A 5511-nucleotide genomic window follows, 5' to 3' on the forward strand; every position below is an offset into this window, starting at 1 on the left:
TGCCCGCGTCACCGCCCCGTGTCGCTAGCCGTCGCCTCGTCGTCGCCCCGCACCACCCCGCCACTGCCGCACCGCCCGGCCCTCGCCGGAGTTGCCGTCGCCACCGCCGCCGGTTTTCTACGACGAACCGGCATAAATCGAACCACCGAACTGGTTTTTTTGGTTTTTCTTTTAGATTCGGTTTATTTTTATTAGGATAGTTATTTAGTGGATGTTCGTCCGTTAGTATTCGGTAGCGAACAGTTTTCGTTCGTTAGGTTTCGGTAGCGAACATTCATTCGTTAGATTTTTCTTTTTAGTTTAATTTTCAGCCAGGGACCTATCTGTAAATTATTTTTCATCACAGATTAGTTCCTGGTCTTCAAGCCCTCACTATTTTTTGCTCGTTTGTCCAAATCCAATGGAACCAACGCCAAAATCTTCGTCTTGTTCCACTCTGTCCAGATAAACAACTTGAACATGATTTTGAAAATTTAAAAATTTCGTTCCAAGCATATTTGAATTTGAACTTCTGTTCATTATAGTTTGAGTTTCATATCTCTGATTCGATTGATTCTTTTTGCAAATCGAAGCTCTCCACTTGAACTTTCTTTTTAGATCTTTTCTTTTGGTTTTTCCTTTGCATATTTTGTTTGAGTGCTTATGTATGCTATTGTTTGCTTGTGATAGAGTTTTCGGAGTGCAAAGCTTGCTACTATGAATTTCTATGGTTATTCGATCATCAGCAAGGCAAGTTACACTTTGATCATATCCCTTTATTACCTAGTTTTTATGCATTAGTTTCAACCCTCAAACATTGCATGAGTATGATTGTGAACATGTGGATATGGGAAGTACATGATGAGGTAGGAACCTATTGTCTTTTCATCAACCTCGGGAATTATACGTTATGCTCATATTTTCTTAGCCATGCTCGTAGACGGGATTGGTATGTGAGATTCATGAAAGTTGTGAGATTTAATATTTAACTAAGGGAAACTTAAGATGGCTACTTAAATACACATCTGGGTGGATTGGTTGTGCGCACCTGGAGCAATCCAGTGTTGTCCTAGGATATCCCGGAGTACCCGTGTGATCATCCTATGGAATGCCACCCAAGCTCAAAGGGATCATAAAATTATTCTTGCTCAAAAACTTTCGTGTGCAGCCACAAGCCATTATGGGCTCTGACATAGTTGAGTAAGTTGTGTGACCTGTTTTAGTGGTAGGCTAGCAGATGTTGGGGAAAGTAGGTGGTACTGTCTACCTAGAGTAAAGAGTTAATGCTTTAGAAAGACTATGTCTCGATCATCTGATCATGGATGTGGTCGAGTCTTGTGGGGAAAAGTGCGCAAACCTCTGCATAGTGTATAAACTAATCATGGTTAGCCATGTCCCTGGTTATGGACATCTTGAGTATCTGGTATTTGAATTATTGGTTCATCTCATCACTTTACTTAATGAATTTGTTGGGTTATTACTATTACTTTGGGATTGAGTTGGAGGAACCTTCTCGATAATGACATAAACTTTGTAGTAATTAAAATCTACTCCTTTGTTGTAGGGAAAAATTAGCTTTATGCAAATGATAACCGTAGAGCCTCCACCAGCCAAATATGCATGTAGTGATAGCTGTTATTTTGCTCATTGCTCTATAGTGTTATCTTTCCAGCATATTCCATGTGCTGACCTACACGGCTGCAACATATCATGGTGCAGAATTTTCAAACAAAGAGTAAGGTGCGATAGGTCGTTGTCATGCACTCAGTTTTGCCGTGGAGTTGGATGGACTCATTTATCTTTGATGCTTCCGCAAGTTATTTAGATGGCCTTTAGCCATATTATTGTAATAACTACTCTTTATGAGACACTAGATGTAATAAGTGTGTGATTAAACTCTGTTATAAATCCTCGAGTACTGTGTGTGTTAGCAATATCGATCCAGGGATGACACTTATGCACTGAGACTACAGTCCATTGGGATCGGGTCGCTACAAGTAGACATCAGGCTCTTTTCTGGCGCCGTTGCCGGGGAGGTGAGTGCTTGAAGGTATATCTTTAGATCTTGCAATTGAATCTTTTAGTTTCTTGTTTTATCACTAGTTTGATTTATAAAAGAAAACTACAAAAAAATGGAAGTGAGGTTCCCTCATGTTTTTTGTCTTTATCATGTCTTTCTTGAAAATGATGGAGCGGAAAATTGTGCTCAATTGATAGAAGAAAAATTCAATAAAATGTTTGGCATCAAAACTTTGAATGATGAGCATGATTGCAAGTATGAAATCTTTGAATATCCATGATGCTAGTGATATGCAAAGCCATAACCTTGGGTATGCCATGTTTGATGAAGATGATATTTGTTATGATGATTGCATGCCTCCTATTTATGATTGCAATATTTATGAGTGTAGGTTTGGAAGAGTGTCAACTTCAGATAATAATTATCGAACTACTTTGGATGGTGTTGAATCTTATTGTGATAATTATGGAAATGGATTTGGAGAGGTCATGACTTTATTTAGTGATTAATCCACTATTTTGGAAAAGGTTTCAATTGATTGTGACAACAAAGTTGCTATCTATGATGATTATGGTGATGACATGTTTGTTATAAAGAATAATGATAACCATGAAACTTCTCATGATGATTTTAATGCTCAAATTGATTATGCCAATCAAGTATCACATGATAGTTATTTTGTTGAGTTTGCTCCCACCACTATTATTGATGAGAATTTTCTCATGTGGAGAGCAACAAAAATTCTAAGCTTGTGGATCATGAAACGAATGCTTTATGTGATAGTTATATTGTTGAACTCATTCATGATGCTACTGAAAATTATTATGAGAGAGGAACATATGCTTTTACATATCTCACTAATACCAACTTTCCTCTTGATACGTCTCCAATGTATCCATAATTTTTTATTGTTCCATGCTATTATATTATCTATTTTGGATGTTTAATGGGCTTTCCTATGCTCTTTTATATTATTTTTGGGACTAACCTATTAACCGGAGGCCCAGTGCTAGTTTCTAGTTTTTTTTGCCTATTTTAGAGTTTCACGGAAAAGGAATACCAAACGGAATGAAACCTTCGCAATGATCTTTCTTGGACCAAAAGCAAATGAAAATACTTGGAGTGGAAGTCTAGACCTCCGTGAGGCGGCCACGAGGCAGGAGGGCGCGCCCAGGGGGTAGGCATGCCCCCCACCCTCACGGGCGCCACATAGCTCCACCGATGTACTTCTTCTACCTATATATACACTTATACCCTAGATCGACCGTAGAGAGCCACAAAACCACTTTTCCACCACTGCAACCTTCTATACCCGTGAGATCCCATCTTGGGGCCTTTTCCAATGATCTGCCGGAGGGGGAATCGATCATGGATGGCTTCTACATACATCAACACCATAGCCTCTCTGATGAAGCATGAGTAGTTTACCACAGACCTTCGGGTCCATAGTTATTAGCTAGATGGCTTCTTCTCTCTCTTTGATTCTCAATACAAAGTTCTCCTTGATGTTCTTGGAGATCTATTCGATGTAATATTCTTTTGCGGTGTGTTTGCCGAGATCCAATGAATTGTGGTTTTATGAACAAGATTATCTATGAATATTATTTGGTTCTTCTCTGAATTCTTATATGCATGATTTGATATCTTTGCAAGTCTCTTTGAATTATCGGTTTAGTTTGGCCTACTAGATTGATCTTTCTTGCAATGGGAGAAGTGATTAGCTTTGGGTTCAATCTTGTGGTGTCCTTTCCCAGTGACAGTAGGGGCAGCAAGGCACGTATTGTACTATTGCCATCGAGGATAAAAAGATGGGGTTTATATCATATTGCTTGAGTTGATCCCTCTACATCATGTCATCTTGCTTAATGCGTTGCTCTGTTCTTATGAACTTAATACTCTAGATGCATGCTGGCTAGCGGTCGATGTGTGAAGTAATAGTAGTAGATGCAGAATCATTTTGATCTACTTGACATGGACGTGATGCCTATATTCATAATCATTGCCTAGATATTCTCATAACTATGCACTTTTCTATCAATTGCTCAGCAGTAATTTGTTCACCCACCGTAATACATGCTATCTTGAGAGAAGCCACTAGTGAAACCTATGGCCCCCGGGTCTCTTTCTTATTATATTGCATCTCTTTTATTTACATCGCATCTCGTTTACTATTTTGCAATCTTTACTTTCCAATCTATACAACAAAAGTACCAAAAATATTTATCTTACTATCTTTATCAGATCTCACTTTTGCGAGTGACCGTGAAGGGATTGACAACCCCTTTATCGCGTTGGTTGCAAGGTTCTTGATTGTTTGTGCAGCTACTAGGTGACTTGTTCGTTGTCTCCTACTGGATTGATACCTTGGTTCTCAAAAACTAAGGGAAATACTTATGCTACTTTGCTGCATCACCCTTTCCTCTTCAAGGGAAAACCAACGCATGCTCAAGAGGTAGCAAGAAAGATTTCTGGCGCCGTTGCCGGGGAGATCTACGCCAAGTCAAGACATACCAAGTACCCATCATAAACTCTTCTCCCTCACATTACATTATTTGCCATTCGCCTCTCGTTTTTCTCTCTGCGACTTCTAAAATGATTTTCGAAAACCTTTCCCGTTCTATCGTCATGACCGAACCAAAAGGGGCTAAGGGTTTTCTCCCGGGTTTTAATACTTTGGATAGTCCCTCTATCCTTTCTAAGCTCACAAATAATGATGCTACGAAAAGACCTACTGGGATTATCGATGAAAACTTGAATAATTTTGATGAAGATGATCCCAGAATTTTTAGTTATTTGCTTGATGAATCTTTGAAAGATTCTTGGGATATGCTATTAAGGATCCGAGCCAGCTATGTGCCCCAATATCAAATTGAGATCTACTTAAAAAGTTTTATGTTGGCTTACCTTCTTCTTTCAAGCAAGTTTTGGATTCTATTTTTGAAGAAGGTTTTATTGAGGGGGGATGCCATCGATACCTATGAAAAGATGAAAGCTATATTTGGGCACCCCATGAGTGAAAAAGTTGAATCCACCTCTCTTTTGTGTTTTTATCAGGATGAAATTATCAAAGAGATGAAGGCTAGCTCAGATGCAAATTTTCATAATGTGCTTAATCTTTCTTCTACCATTAATGGCCATATACTCTCACAAAATAGAAAGATAAGTGCTTTAGATAAGAAATTCTCTCTTTATCACCAAAAGGGATAAGGTGGCAATACCTAGATCTATCCTTGTTTTTATGCCTAGCTAGGGGCGTTAAATGATAGCGCTTGTTGGGAGGCAACCCAATTTTATTTTTGTTCTTTACTTTTTGTTCCTGTTTAGTAATAAATAATTCATCTATCATCTGTTATGATTGTGTTTTTATGTTTTAATTAGTGTTTGTGCCAAGTAAAGCCTTTAGGATCTTCTTGGGTGATTGTTGTTTGATCTTACTGATAAAAACAGAAAGTGTGCCCTCATGAAAATAATTTTCATTTTTTACCAAAGAGCGATAAAATACCAATTCTAAC

This window comes from Triticum aestivum, chromosome 4A, assembly GCF_018294505.1.
Source record: "Triticum aestivum cultivar Chinese Spring chromosome 4A, IWGSC CS RefSeq v2.1, whole genome shotgun sequence".
NCBI lineage: Eukaryota > Viridiplantae > Streptophyta > Magnoliopsida > Poales > Poaceae > Triticum > Triticum aestivum.